The sequence below is a fragment of the Tenrec ecaudatus genome, chromosome 3, assembly GCF_050624435.1.
Source record: "Tenrec ecaudatus isolate mTenEca1 chromosome 3, mTenEca1.hap1, whole genome shotgun sequence".
Lineage (NCBI taxonomy): Eukaryota > Metazoa > Chordata > Mammalia > Afrosoricida > Tenrecidae > Tenrec > Tenrec ecaudatus.
In genome coordinates this window covers 107690728-107707556 of record NC_134532.1, presented here as the reverse complement: position 1 = coordinate 107707556, position 16829 = coordinate 107690728, and positions in this window count along the sequence as shown.

The following is a 16829-nucleotide window of genomic DNA, read 5'->3' as shown; positions in this document are numbered from 1 at the left end:
GTCACTATGGGTCAGAATAGATTCTACAGCAATGTTTTGTTTTAAACTATCATTCAGTTTTCAAATTACTTAAGTAGACTTTTATTATTTAAGGTTTGAATATTATCTCAAGGCAATATTTCCAGGGGTTCGCCTATCCTCCATGACTGCAGAAAGTCTAGAATCCTTAAAATGTGAAAATCCCCATTACAAAAGGGTCTCAAGGAGGAGACCAACCAGTAAGGGCGCAGTGTAGCAACAATGAAACAACTTTCCTCTAGTTCTTAAATGCTCCCTCCCCCCCACCACTATCATGATCCCAATTCTACCTTACAAATCTGACTAGACCAGAGGATGTAACGGTACAGATAGGAACTGGAAACAGGGAATCCAGGACAGATGAATCCCTCAGGACCAGTGGTGAGAGTGGAGATACCAGGAGGGTGGCGGGGGTGAGTAGAAAGGGGAAACCGATCACAAGGTTCTATGTATAACCCACTCCCTGGGGAACAGACAACAGAAAAGTGGATGAAGGGAGACATCAGACAGTGTAAGACATGACAAAATAATAATTTATAAATTATGAAGGGTTCGTGAGGAGGGGAAAAATAAGAAGCTGATACCAACGGCTCAAGTGGAAAGAAAATGTTTTCCGAATGATGAGGGCAACAAATGTACGAATGAGCTTGCCACAACTGATGTATGTATGGATTGTGATAAGAGTTATATGAGCCCCCAATAAAATGATTTTTTTAAAGAAATATAAACACAAAAGTTTTTAAAAAGTGCAAATCTGTTCTTGCTTCTCCCACTTTTAATCAAGACCCTTCTATAGAATTTCTTTGATCACAATGAATGTTCAGTTATAGTAGCCTGGCATCATCCTGTTATTTTGGTCTCAAGGCAAAGGAGGCAGTTAGTCATGGAAGCAATTAGCCACACATTCTGTTTCCTCCCCCTGTTTCTAGCCTTTCTTCTTCCTCTTTTGCTCCAGGTAAGTAGACACCCACTGTTGTACCTTGCATGGCCACTCACAGCCTCAACACCCCGGCACTGTGCAAGAAACTGGGAGGTAGAACACAAGCACTCCACACATACTATTAAGCCAATCACCGTAGACTTCCCATGGAACCAGGACCTTAATGGGCCAAACCAAAGAACCAGATCTCATGAGATATTTGGTTGTATGTAAGCGAAGTCCACCGTTACACTTTCCCTTTGTTGTCAGTCATTAGCATAGATAGGTCTATGACACAAGTTCACTAATTCAGTTTTTCCTGGTGTACAACTTGACAGCATTTTGAATTAGCATTAGAACCGTACAGCCCTATCCTGAATGTGGTTCCCCACCCCACCCCCATCACTATTAACTCCTTTCTCTGGGTCCCCTGCTCCTGGCAACCACCGATAAACTTCAGTTCCTATGCATTTGCTTTTCCTTGTTTTATGGTATAAATCAGGTCACATACTGATTGTAAATTTTAATAAATATGCAGTACGTTTTTTTCAAGTTCAATTTATTTATTTTTATTTTTAGTACTTTTATTTTTAAAATAGGTGAAAAGTTTAGGAATGCATTCAATGCAGTCTTCATGTTGAATCTGAGGGACCATGTTGACATTTGTACCAGAAGACTCTCAGTGACCCTTTGAAGTTGCATTTTGCCAAGTCTGCAGATTCCAGGAGGAGCCAGGGGCCCACAAAGAATGTTGGGGTAAGTTTGAATCAGCCCATTTTCAGTGATCATGTTCAAGCTCCGGGGACAAAATTGGCCTGGTAATTAGTATGCATAATTTGACTCAGGAAATCCTAACAGTTTTAAAAGAACAGAATGGTAGAAACAAACAGAAAAGAATGTTTGGAAGCTTTAGCTGCAATTACTAAGGAAACCAACTCCATTTGCCCTGTCTCGAAATCTAAAAAGCAAAACCACTATGGTCCTATTAAAGGAAGAAAGATTAGCTGGAGGTGTATTTAAAAATTACCTTGATTGCTGGAAAATCACTTTACACTTTTTTATTTAAAATATTGTGTTTTTGATTTTCTGACACAATATGGATTCATTGTGAAAAGCACAGAAAATACATAGAAAGAAATTTTTTAAATTGCCAGAATTCTCTGTCTGCTGTCACACTGTTTTATAAGGCAGTGACACTATTCTACATCTCAAATGCTGCTCTGTTACTTTTGAAGCAGAATTTTGCATTAGCTCAGAAATAGATTAAACAATGTATTGTGCTCTATTTCTCACCAGAAACTTCCCAGGTTGGTTTTGCAGGCAATCTTGAGGCCATCTCCCAATCTTTATTTGATTTTATAGGCAAGTATGTATGTGGAAGTGTGATTGTTTTTAATTTATATATAAGGCACTTCCTCCATTTATAGAATACATGGTTGATACTCATTTCTTTCTGATCATAAAAGAAGGATGATTTTCTATGAGTTGGAATTCACTAAACAGCACACAGCAGGAGCATGGTGATCTTGTTCGGGCCATTGAGTTGGTTCTGATTCATAGCGACTCTGTGTGGACCAGAATGAAACATTGCCTGGGCCCGAACCATCTGCACAGTTGTTTTCATGTCTGTGCTTTTTGTTGCAGCCACTGTGTCAATCCATCTGGTTGATGATCTTTAAACATGATGTCCTTTTCTAGAACTAGTCTCTCCTGATAACTTATCCCAAGTACATGTTAGTCGGGCTTGACCAGATGACATCCATTCATGCCACATCCTTCGCACACGGTCTTTAAAAGGCTTATTCAAAGATACACGTCATAGGACGGCTCTGATTGGTTGGATGTGAGAAAACAAACATTCAAAGCCCTGCAGTGTCAGCGGGACTTTGAATAAACAGCGGAGAAACGGCAATCACCCGCGAGATAACGGGCACTGTCCTGTTACCTTGGGCGGGGGGGGGGGGGCTGGCTGACAGTGAGATGTTACACCTCCCTGGAGTACCACTGACCCATGTATATGCTGAACCCCAGTTTTTCAGCTCGACTTATACACGAATAACACATAACATGGCCTATGGAGGGGTCAGTTGCCCTGTCATGAGGATACCCAAGCGGTGTTATGGAAGAGACTTAAGGGGCAAAGTACTGAGGCCTCCAGCCAACAGCCAGTAAGGAAGTCAGGCCTCCTGTTATGTGGCCATCATGGAAAGGAGTCTTCCACTCCAAAGGCAGCCTTTGGGTAGCGTAGCTGGTAGCTTATTGGCATCCTCCCAAGAGATCCTGAACCGAAGCCACCCAGCTAAGCTGCTGCTGACTTCTTGAAACTGTGAGGTAATAAATGTTTATTATTCTAAGTCACTAAAAAAAGAAAGAGAAACAAGACCTAAAACAAATTAAACTAAATGGAAACATCTTTATCTAAGTCACACAACTAGTTTCACAATGTTAACCAGACTTCCTGATTAATACAGAATGAATTTTGTATTATTTGGAAGAGTTACTAGTGAGCAACTAAGCACTTTTAACCAAAAAACAAATCCATTAAACCATGCATAAATTATGAGTTGTCTAAATTAATCGCTCGGTTTTTGTTTAAAAAAGCAATTAACTTGGAAGCACAAAACAGATTATACCATCACAGTTGTCTGGAAGAGATAGACACAGAAAATTACTCTGAAGCTTTTAGGCTTGTTAAAGGCTTTCTATGTTGATTTGCCTGGAAAACAGCAATGGATAATTAAGAAAACCCCCTTATCCTCCAGATCCTCAAACTTTTTAAACAGGGGGCCAGTTCACTGTCCCTCAGACCCGTTGGAGGGCCGGACTATAGTTAAAAACAAAGACCTATGAACAAATTCCTATGCACACTGCACATATCTTATTTTGAAGTAAACAAACAAACGGGGCCAAAACACCTGGTGAGTCGGATAAATGTCTTCGGCGGGTCGCATGTGGCCCGCGGGCTGTAGTTTGAGGATGCCTGCTCCAAAGTAAGATGGGGCTTTCTACTCCCATAAAGAGTTACAGTCTTGGAAACTCAGGGGCAGTTCTCCCCTGACCTGGAGGTTTGCTATGAGTTGAAATAGACTCTCTGGCAGTGAATTTTAGTCTCTTACATGCAATGATGACATAGAAATCCCCTTTATTGGAAATATCAGTCAGGCACCAATAGTTTCAAATAATGTGCTCTCTCAGAATTTTAGTATTGGAAAAAAATGTTTATTTTCCAGTAAAATAGCAGATAATTTTAATGAGTTCCTGGATAATATAATTGCCCTTTCTTAAAACAATCAGATTTGAGGCTGCGTTTCTTTAAACGTGAGCTCTCTGCCCACCCGACCCGACTTTTATTTTTTGTGGCTCTTTTAAAATTTTCTCACAGAAACACATTTAATCCTGTAACTCCTTCACATATATACTTGACTTTTTGGGAAAATCATACAGGGACTTGCCTGTTTTGATAAAATCATAGAGGACTCACAATACAGGGGAATGCAAACCATTGCCCAAGCCTAAATACAGTAGTATAAAAAACAAACAAACAAAACCCACAAATGTGCAAGATAGGGGGGAGGGAACCAACAACAGCCCACGAACTGTGATTGACTGCATAAGTGAAGATTGTAAATAGACTTGCTTACTTTAAGAGAATAAACTGTCAAATTAATAGTGACCTTTTCTTTCTTTTCTTTTTAATCATTTTATTAGGGGCTCATACAACTCTTATCACAATCCATACATACATCAATTGTGTGAAGCACATCTGTATATTCATTGCCCTCATCATTCTCAAAACATTTGCTCTCCACCTAAGCCCCTGGCATCAATTCCTCATTTCCCCCCTCTCTCCCCACTGCCCCCTCCCTCATGAACCCTTGATAATTTATAAATTATTGTTTTGTCATATCTTTCCCTGTCCGACGTCTCCATCCCCTTTTCTGTGGTCCATCCCCCAGGGAGGAGGTCACATGTAGATCCTTATAATCAGTTCCCTCTTTCCAAACCGCTCACCCTCTACCCTCCCAGTATCGCCCCTCACACCCCTGGTCCTGAAGGGATCATCTGCTCTGGATTCCCTGTGCCTCTAGCTCCTATCTGTACCAGTGTACATCCTCTGGTCTAGCCACACTTACAAGGCAGAATTGGGATCATGATAGAGGGGAAAGGAGGGGGACGAGGAAGCATTTATAAACTAGAGGGAAGTTGTATTTTTCATCGTTGCTTCATCACACCCGGACTGGCTCATCTCCTCCCTGAGACCCCTCTGCAAGAGGATCTCCAGTGGCCGACAAATGGGCTTTGGGTGTCCACTCTGCACTCTCCCACCCCTCATTCACTATGGTAAGAGTTGTTGTTCTGATGATGCCTTATATCTGATCCCTTCGACACATCGTGATCGCACAGGCTGGTGTGCTTCTTCCATGTGGGCTTTTTTGCTTCTGAGCTAGATGGCCACTTGTTTACCTTCAAGCCTTTAAGACCCCAGACGCTATACCTTTTGATAGCCAGACACCATCAGCTTTCTTCGTCACATTTGCTTATGCTTCCATCTGTCCTCAGCAATCGTATCATGGAGGTGTGCAGTCAATGATATGATTTTTTGTTCTTTGATGCCTGATAACTGATCCCTTCAGCACCTCGTGATCACACAGGTTGGTGTGCTTCTTCCATGTGGACTTTGTTCTTCTGAGCTAGATGGCCCCTTGTTTACCCTCAAGCTTTTAAGACCCCAGATGCTATATCTTTTAATAGCCGGGCACCATCAGCTTTCTTCACCACATTTGCTTATTCTCCCACTTTCTCTTCAGTGGTTTTGTTGGGAAGGTGAGCTTCATAGAATGCCAATTTAATAGAAAAAAGTATTCTTGTATTGAGGGAGTACTTGAATGGAGGCCCAATGTCCTTCTGCTACCTTAATACTAAACCTATAAATATAGGCACATTGATGTATTTCCCCATCCTCATATATAAATATATTTGCATATGTACATGTCTTTATCTAGACCTCTATCAATACCCTTTGCCTCCGGGCTCTTTCCTCTATTTCCCTTGACTTTCCTCCTGTCCCATTATCATGCTTAGTCCCCACCAGGGTTTCCGCAATTCCTCTTGGTTACATTACCTTTGATCATGCCCTACCAGGCCTCTACACCCTCCTCACCACCAATTTGGATCACTTGTCCTTCCCTTGGCCCTGGGTTTGTTAACACCACTACCTTTCCCCCCACCTCCCCCTCTCCCATGGCCCCCCGGAACTGTCGGTCCCATTGTTTTCTCCTCCAGATTGTTCATCCAGCCTATCTTATTTACACAGACCTGTGGAGATAATGACATGTACAAAAACAAGACAGAGCAAAACCAAGCAACAATATACAACAAAACAACAATAACAAACCACTGACAAAGAACAAAACACAACAAGAAAGAAAAACTTGTAGTTCAAGGATCATTTGTTGGCCTTTAGGAGTGTCTTCCAGTCCAGTCTGTTGGGGTACCACACCCTGGCCCCAAAGTCCACCTTCAGCATTCCCTGGGGACCTTGCCACTCCATTCCCTTGCTGTTCCGCTGCACTCCCCCAGTGCTTTGCCTTGGTGTGGTGTGATCAGATCAGGCACAATTCCCACAATGTGTCAGGGGCTTAAGTGGAGAGCAAATGTTTTGAGAATGATGAGGGCAATGAATGTGCAGATGTGCTTTGCACAATTGATGTATGTATGGATTGTGATTAGAGTTGTATGAGCCCCTAATAAAATGATTTTTAAAAAAGAAAGAAAAAAAAGCTTGAAGTTAGTTCAAGGATTGTTTGTTGGCCTTTAGGAGTGTTTTCCAGTCCATTCCCTTGCTGTTCTGTTTCACCCCCTTAGTGTTTTGCCTCGGATTGGCGGGATCAGATTGGGTGCAATTCCCACACTGTATCTCCGATGTTGTCCCCTGTAGGGCTATGGGTCCGTGAGGGGCGACATGTCTTATAGTGAGGCCGGCCATGTGGTCCTCTCTGTGGACTGGCTGCTCTGATTGGGAATAGTGTCCTCAAGGCCTGGTGGACCAGGATGTGCTTCACTCTCTCCTCCTACTCCTTCATCTGCTCCCATGTGCTCCGAATAGATATGTCCCTCTCCCGGAGCTGCAGATTCAATGCCGTCCTTTGAAATAAATTCTTCTGGGGGAGGGGGAGGTGTCCACTTAGTAGTTAGGATTGGACCTGGCCCCGCCCAGACCTCTCCACTGGTTCCCTATTCCACGCAGGCATGTTGCATTCACATCTTGGAGCACTGGGTTGAAGTCTAGTCCCTCTTTCCCTGTGGAGATATAAACAATACCCTCCCTTTGGGTAGGTTAGTGCCCTGTGTCCCCATTACCCATTTCTATTTTATTTTTTCCTTTCCCCACCTCCTTTTTAGTTGTCTACCATGTGTATCCCTGAATTTGGTAGTGACCTTTTCTTACACCTCTTTAATCTCCCTTGAATGTAGATCAAAAGAGAGAATACATTTACCAAATTTTTAAATAAATTTACCAAAAGTTTTTAAGTAGAATTTTAACTAATCAGTCTCTTTTCCCATTAATATTAATTCATGACATGATTCATATTAATTCACAATATTTCTCCATTAATATTAATTTCAGTCAAATGCATCCTGATTATTGTTGTTAAGTGCCATCGAGTCGTGTCCAGCATATAGCAACCCTGTGCACAACCGAATGAAGCTGTGCCTGGTCCTCCACCAGCTTTACACCTGTGGGAGCGGTGGCTCCCGCCACTGGGTCAGTTCATTTCATTGGCGGTCTTCCGCTTCTTCACTGCACCTCTACCAAGCACGATGTCCTTTTCCAGGGACTGGTCTTGCCTGACAACATGTCCAAAGTATGTAAGACAGAATCGCGCCTTCAAGAAACATTCTGGTCAGACTTCTTTGCAGACAGGTCGATACGTCCTTTCAGCAGTCCATTGTAGTTCCAATAGTCTTCGCCAGCACCAGAATTTAAATGCATAAACCAAATGCATCGGTTCTTCTTCAGTCTTCCTTATTCAATGTCCAACTTTCACCTGCATACAAGGCAATAGAAAATACTATTGGGCCAGGCCCACCATTTAGTCTTCAAAAATTGAAAATCTCCGAGGAGCTCTTGAGGAGCCCTGGGAGTGCACGGTTGCCATGTGGGATCTGCACATTCCATCTGGAGAACTCTGTGAGAGGAGTCTCCTCTTGTGTGGCTGACAAAAGGTACTTGCTGTGGATAAATCATTGGTCTTGTAAAATTCTATCATGTGATCTCCAGCTTCATTTCTATCACCAAGGCCACGTTTCCCGACTTCTGTTCCTTCCTTTTTGTTTCCAGCTGTACCGGAGGGAAAAAATAAAATGTATTCTAGGGGAGAAAAATTCCCCCAGGGACATCCCACATTGGAAAGATTGCGTTCTTTAAATCTGTTTTTACATCATCAGTAGAATCGGTCCTTGTTCCTTTAGTTTGACAGCTGTCAATGAGGCACTGGTTTTGTAGATGCGGGCATATGATTTTAACCCTTGAATCTTCAGACAACAAACACAGTCAGATGTAGCTCTGTGTTCCCACTCAGAGGAGAAAGTGGGCATGAGTAGCCAGAGAAGAGCAGGTTCCAGTTTCCCAAACTGACTTTCCCACAGTAAATTATTGTCACATGCTTCCTCCTCCTCCTCCCTTTCCCCTTATTTCACCCTTTTTCAAGGAATCGGCTGGGAAGACTTGTCCATGTCTGTGTTGTGTGACTATCACGGTCTGGACACACATGGTCCGGGCCACAGAGGAATTACTCTTGAGAACCGAAAGGAAAATGCAGTAATTCCACACATTTACAAGCAGGAAATCTAGTGCTTTTCTTTGGTTTATACCAAGTACAGAATCATTACATTTCTTTGCTCACCATCCCTATCACCAACTCTTGGCCCTCACTTCTTAGTACTTAGTGCTGACCCTAAACACCTTGAACAAACTAGTGGATTTTGCTTTTCAATGTGTTGTTCTCTTCAAGGATTAGAATCCTTGTCAGGTTTGGAAAGGTTTCCTTTTGATACCCTGAGAATCTAAACAACAGAGTAAAGGCATAATGATGCAAATAATTATTAATTATACGTGAGTCACAAACATTCTTGCTTTAAATAGCCTATATTGCTAACACTATAAGCTCATGGGTTTTATGTCTATAACAATCTTTTTTTTTTTATTGTCAACTTTTTCTTTCTGAGACTGCTCTTTTCATCATATCACTTCCTTACTTTTGAACCTATCAAGGGTCTCTGTTTACTGCTTACCAGATCTCTCAGCTTAGAGTTCTGGGCTCACAGTCAACTCTCCAACCTCATCTTTTGTTGCTCCCTAACATGACCTTCTTCTTGAGCCAAGTTAATTGGCAGAAAGCACCCAGCACATGACTTGCTAGTTCCTTCCTCTCAGCTCTTGGAAAGGCCATTTTCTAAACCTGGAATGACTTTCCTTACCTCTGCCAATCTGTAGCTAGCACTTCCTCGGTGCTGATCCCAAACTTAACACTCTTCAGAGAGCATTCCCTTTCTGATTCCACCTTCATGCTGTATTCACGGATCACTTAATTTCTGTGCTATTCATTAATGTATCCTTGTTCGTTTCCTTAAGTTCTTTCATAAAACTGCTACTGAGCTGGATCTGGTCTCTTTTCCTTTGTTATTTGAACCAAACTTAGCCCGTAGTGGTGACCCTCATCACTGTCTTTGGTAAGGGATTCAAGTGCTAGGACCACTGCTCATTGTAAAAATCAAAGTCTAGTTGTTTTATGTTTATACTCTTCTGAAAAGGGAAACACACCTACAGGAATCTATGTATAGCCTCCTCCCTGGGGGAGGGACAGCAGAGAGGAGGGCAGGGGGAGACGTCCGACAGTGTAATATGTGACAAAACAATAATAATATATGAATGATGAAGGGTCCATGAGGGAAGGGAGGGGGAAAACGAGCAGCAGATATTAAGGGCTCTAGTAGAAGGCAAATGTTTTGAGAATGATGATGGCAACAAATGTACATATGTTCTTGACTCAATGGATGTATGTATGGATTGTGACCATGATTGTATGAGTCCCCAATAACACGATTTAAAAAAAAAGGGAAACACACCAAGAGATTGGTATGAAAATAATAGATCTATGGCTAAAATTGCTACAAGGAAGTATGTACATAAAATAAGTTTTAAAATGCAGTAGTCTCAAACTCTTTGTAGGTAAAGACAGAACATCAAGAAGCAAAAATTGAAATACAAAGAAAAACTTACCAATCTAACTTAAGTATGCCAACAAAATGAAAAGTTCTGTAGCAACAATCGAGTGCTAGGTCGTGTTGGAATTGGAAAAATTAGAATCTTTTTTTAAAAACATTTTATTAGGGGCTCATACAACTCTTATCACAATCCATACATATACATACATCAATTGTATAAAGCACATCTGTACATTCTCTGTCCTAATCATTTTCGAAGCATTTGCTCTCCACTTAAACCCTTTGCATCGGGTCCTCTTTTTTTCCCCTCCCACCCACTTCCCCCTCCCTCATGAGCCCTTGATAATTTATAGATTATTATTTTGTCATATCTTTCCCTATCCGGCATCTCCCTTCACCCCCTTTTCTGTCCCCCAGAGAGGAGGTCACATGTAGATCCTTGTAACTGGTTCCCCCTTTCCAAACCACTCACCCTCCACTCTCCCAGTATTGCCCCTCACCCCCTGGTTCTGAAGGTATCATCCACCCTGGATTCCCTGTGCCTCCAGATCCCATATACACCAGTGTACAAGCTCTTCCCTATCCAGTCCTGCAAGGTAGAATTTGGATCATGGTAGTTGGGGGAGAGGAAGCATCCAGGATCTGGGGGAAAGCTGTATTCTTCACCAGTGCTACATCGCACCCTGACTGACTCATCTCTTCCCCTAGACCCCTCTGTGAGGGGATCTCCAGTGGTCGACAAATGGGCTTTGGGTCTCCACTCTGCACTTCCCCCCTCATTCACTATGCTAAGAATCTTTATGAATTGTAATGGGACAGAAAAATAGGAAAAATTGGAATCTTTATCAATTGTAATAGGACAGAAAAATCATACAGGAATGAAAAAGGAAAAGCAATTTGGCAGTTCCTCAAAAAGTGAAACAGGGAACTACCAGTGACTAGCAGTGTCGTCCATCAGTCTATAGCCAGGAGAAGTGGAAAGCCTGATTCCAAGCAGAAATCTGTATACTAATGTTTATGTTTACTTTTATCACTGCTCAAAATGCACAGAGCCAAATGTCCATCAACAGATGAATAGATGAGCAAAATGTGACATGTACTTGTTGTGACGCAGGGAATTACCTCAGATGGCTCTGGTAGCCAGTCTTTGTAACTAACTGCCACCAACCAATTGGCCAGGACCATGCAGATGTGTGCATGGCCTCTTTCCCCGATGGGTTTGGGGAGGAGAAGGTGACAGCAATATGCTGCTAGGATTATACAATTCAGTTGTGAGTGAGTGTTAACAGGGCTATTTGTGATTATAACAACTTGGAACTGTGATGTGGAGGTTGGTTAACTTTGCCACCATGCTGAGTAAAAATGAGCCCTCTCAGTGGGAGGAAGGGAAGATCTTACTGCCATCAAGATTGAAGAGCCAGGCGTGGAGTGCTTCTTTCGGACCTCGAGATCCCTGCTGACAAAAGGTCTCCCCACACTCTTGGCAGATGTAAGGTCTTGTTCCTAGTGGATTGCTAGATGAGCATTGAAGTTCCCTTATGCATGATTCATTTCCCAGCCTCTGCGAAGTGGAATCGTTTCTCATTTACGTAGATCTTTCATGGTTATGCAGGTGGACTCATGGCTGACCTCTTTGTGGCAGAACTCCTGTTTGAACAACTTCTCCATGTGGACTCATTGGCGGAAGTGGACAGCTAACGGGCACTTGAGTTCTTTCCCATAGCAGCTCTGTTCAAAGGGCCTCGCTTTGTGTGCTCACTAGTGGAAGTCAAACTGAGATTTCCGATGAAATCTCTTCTTGCAAAGTCCCCATTGATAGGGTGAACATCCTGTGAGCTCTTGATCTGGACCAAAAGTATGGTCAGTTATTCCATGGTTTTTGTTGAATTGTGTTAGTTGGTGCCATGATCTTTGGTGAGTCAACTTTGTGTAAGCACATTTGAGCCAGTATTGCCACGATTGCCCAAAGTAAAAGCAAAATTTATCTTGGAAGAGGTATGATGCTCCTTAGAAGCAAGGCTAGTGAGACTTCACATCATGTACTTTGGACATGTTATCTAGAGAGATCGGTTCGTAGAAAAGAACATCATGCTTGGTAAAGTAGAAAGTCATTGAAAAAGAGAAAGCTCCCCAATGCCACGAATTGACACCGTAGTTGCAGCAATGGGCTCAAGCATAGCAATTGTGAGGAGGATGTAGAACTGGGCAGAGCTTCACTCTGTTGAACATAGGGTCGCTATGAGTCAGAATCAACTCAATGGCATCTACAAACAACAGCAACTGTGATCAGTAGATGACTGCAGACATATTCTCTAGTAAGGCACTGGTCTTCATTTCTTTAGGGTGTCTTCAAAATTAAGAATACTTTTAGTGCTATGGGAAAGAGCAGCAGCCTTGATGTCAAGGCTAATATCAAATTTTAGAGAAAACTCAAAGTGGGCATCCTCTCAAATCACTGAAGCTTTGCAATAAGTTTAAAGAATGCTACTTCACACCAAGCAATAGCTTGTGTTTGTTTTGTTTAGTTTTATGGTGCATCAAACATGGTATAATTTGATATTTGGTCAGTTTAACTGCCTCTTGACCCAACCTGAATTTGTTGTAGGCTCATGTATTTCATGCTTGTTCCACAATAGAAACTTCTTCTTTGGCTTCTACAACATTGATGGCCATCTTTTCTTTCTTACTTTTTATTTTTTTATCTTTATATTATTATTCTCTTGTTGTTTTATTTTTTGTTTTTATTGTTTCTGTTGTGTTTCCCAATTTGTGAAGTACAGGAGTAGATGTATAGAGACAATACCGATGTAATGGTTTAATGTGGATACAGAAAGGGTATGAGCTGTGAATCCTATATCAAGCAAACTGAAATAAAGAAACCAAACTTGACCAATGGATGCCATGGGTGAAGGGGAAATGTTGTTGCTCAGGGGCAGTGAGTTTATTTCAGTGGTGGTAGAATAATTTGGAAAAGGATGTCAATAATGGCTATACAACACAAAAAGTATAATCCATGGCACTGGATTATACAAGTAGGAGTTATGGAATTGGAGAATATTCTGTCTTGCAGATGGCTGCTTGTTTATCTTCGAGATTTTAAGACCCCAGACACCATCTCTTCTGATAGCTGGGCGCCATCAGCTTTCTTCACCACATTTACTTGTTCACCCGCTTTGGCTTCAGCAGTTGTGTCGGGAGGGTGCACATCATAGAATGCCAATTTAATAGAATAAATTATTCATGCATTGAGGGAGTGCTTGAGTAGAGGCCCAAGGTCCTTCTGCCACCTTAATACTAAACCTATAAATATAGACACATAGATCTATTTCCCCATCCTCATATATATATTTGCATATGAACATGTCTTTTTCTAGACCTCTATAAATGCCCTTTGCCTCCTAGATCTTTCCTCTATTTCCCTTGATTTTCCTCCTGCCCCGCTATCATGCTCCGTCCCCACCTGGGTTACAGCTATACCTCTTCTTTACTTAACCTTACCCTTGATCATTCCCTACCAGGCCTGCCACTCCCCCCTCACCATCAATTTGGATCCCATGTTGTTCCCTTGTCCCTAGGTTTGTTAACACCACTTCCTTATCCCCCACCTCCCCCCTAACCCAAGTCCCTCCAGAACTGTCGGTCCCGTTGTTTTTCCTCCATATAGTTCATCCAGCCTGTCTTATTTAGACAGATCTGTGGACATAATAACATCCACAAAAACAAAACAGAGGAAAACAAAGCAACAGTATACAACCAGACAACAAAACAACAACAACAAACCACTGACAAAGAACAAAACAAAACACATCAAGAAAGAAAAGCTTGTAGTTAGTTCAAGGATCATTTGCTGGCCTTTAGGAGTGCTTTCCAGTCCAGTCTGTTGGGGCACCACGCCCTGGCCCCAAAGTCCACTTTCAGCATTCCCTGGGGACCTTGCCGCTCCATTCCCTTGCTGTTCCGCTGCACTCCCCCAGTGCTTTGCCTCGGTGTGGTGGGATCAGGTCATTTTTAAAGCATTCTCTTCCTACTTGATCCCCTGATATCAGTTCCTCATTTCTTAGCCGTCCATCCCCTGCCCATCCTCCCTGACGAACCTTGATAAGTTATAGATTATTTTTTCCATAACTTACATCGTCCTTTGTCACCCCTCACCCACTTTTCCATTATCCGTCCCCCTGGGAGGGAGTTCTTGTTTGATACTTGTGATTGATTCCCCCTTTCTGCCCCCACCCTTCCCAGTCCTCCCTACTCTCCCTACTTTCCTTGTTGGTCCTGGGGGGGTTATCTATCCTGGATTCCCTGTGTTTACAGCTCTTATATGGAGCAGTGTGCATGCTCTGGTCCAATCCGATTTTTTTCTTCTTCTTTCTAATCCGATTTTTAACGTAGAATTGAGGTCATGTCAGGTCATGTGAAGGGCATGTGAGGTCATGTGAAGGAAGCACCAAAGAACTAGATGAAAAGTGTATGTTTCATTGGTGCTATATGCACCCTGACTGGCTCATCTCGTCCCTGTGACCCCTTTGTGAGGGCATGTCCAATTTTCTACAGGTGGGCATTGGGTCTCCACTCCATAACCCCACCCCTTCCATTCACCTTGGGTATGGTTTTATTATGGATAATGGTGTTTAAAAAAATAGTATTTTAAGCAAGACTGAAGGTAATAAAGATGGACTGAATATCACTAGAGACGAGTCTTGGATTTACCAATACGATCCAGAGAGTAGGCTCAAATCAAGCGGACTTTCCAGGGGACTGCCAGGCCAGTCCTTCAAGGAAGAAAGGTTACGGAGATGCTTATCCCTCACCCTCACCCCCACTCGAAGGGGGAGGAGCCAAGGGAGGATTCTCAAGGGGTAATCTTGAGAAACATGGAGGTCTTTGAATTATCATGCTGTGGAAGCACATAGAAAGTAACATGGGTTACCAGAGGAGCAAAACCATGTCTTGGAGGAAATAAACCAGAATGCCCCTTGCAAGTGGGGATGATAAAGCTTCATGTTACAGGCTCTGGACGTGTTTTCAGGAGGGAGCAGTCCTTGGAGGTGAGCTTCATGTTTGGAAAGGCAGAGGGTCAGCCAAAGAGGAGCACGCTCCAATAAGATGAGGTGGAGTGACGCAGTGGCTGCAGCCGTGGGCTCAAGTGTGGGAACCAATGGGAGGCGGGCGCAAGACCAGGCAGGGATCCCTTCCGGCATTCCCAGGGTGCCATGAGTTGGAATGGACTCAATGACACCTGACAACCATCTCAGTTTTCTCGATGGACACACTGCGATCACAGGGGCTCTTTAGAAAGAAGTTTTAAAGAAAATTGAAAATTGCATAGAGGAGGTAAAGGTCAGGAAAGTTGCACCTAGGAATTTTTCTTTTTTCCCCGTCCTGACCATGTACCTGGCTCATTGTTTGATGGTAGCAAGGGCTGTGCTGTGAGAAATTAATTGGGAAACTGAGGTATTTAGTTTATTGTGCCAACCTGGCTGATAAACACATGTGGGGTTAATTGAAGGGCAGAGGGACAAATGGTTTGGTGAGCCTCGTCTTTCTAGTTCTCGGGTCACTTGCTTTCTGATGGTCAGACCAGGGTGCAGCTGCCATAACCAGTTTCCTGCTTCAGCTGGCAAGGCTCACTTCCTGAAAGACATCCTCCAGGAGAAGCCACATGGACCTACCCTGATGCAGCCCTGGGTGCTGGAGCAGCCGTGTGGAGACCCCTGCCAGTGCTGAGATGCTTACATGTTCACTGATTTGGCTTTCCTCCTGCAGTCAGTGTCATTGTGTCTGTTTTGTGAGATGGGGGAGGACTTTGAGGATTGGTGTCCGAGGTTGGGGCTAATGTTGGACTTGTGGGTTTGGGCAGCACTGGATTTGGATGTTTTCTTGCTATGCACTTAACCTTTATATAAAACTCTCTCTTACACATATGAGTTTCTGTGGATTTGTTTCTCTAAAGTACCCAGACTCACACAGAAACCCATTCCCCTACAGCCTTTATCGTGCCACTTCACGTTTCTTTTGCTCCCTAAACTCAGTGACTATTGAGGAGGAACACCCTCAGGAGGCCCAACTTGGCAGTTTGATGTGGTATAAATCAAAAAGCACACAGTTCTTCAGGGGAAAGCATTAGGGAGCTAAAAAACATTGTTGTCTGCAGATGTGTATGGAGGATCGGTCAAGGAACAACAGCTTCATATTTTGATATTTTTGTTTCATAAAGGTTCATATGATTTGTAGCATTTCTTTATGTGGATGTTATTGATATGGCAGATGCTTTGCTGCGCATAGTTCCACCACTTAACTGAGAGCCAGTCTTTGGTGATTATGCTTGACCTGATATCTAACGCTGATGTTTGAGCCTGAAGCTATGAGCCTCTCCACAGAGTTGATTTTGCCAGCCCTCTGGTCCTGACTGTACATCGTTGTAATGAGATCTCTCCTGTTTACATAGTTAACTTTTGGATGGTTTGGAGAGTAGGAGGGAAGCGAAGACCTTAGGTGGCTCTATTCTCAAGAGTGCCTTTTTCAGAAAGATAAAGAGACAGTGGCAGAGGTTCCCACTACTCGTCTGAGAGTGTGCCTGCTATCAGAAGTGAGAAGAATGCTGGCCCCGCGTGACAAATGTTCTCGCAGCAGCTGGGAGGGAAACGTAGACGCCGCTTCCAGGGTG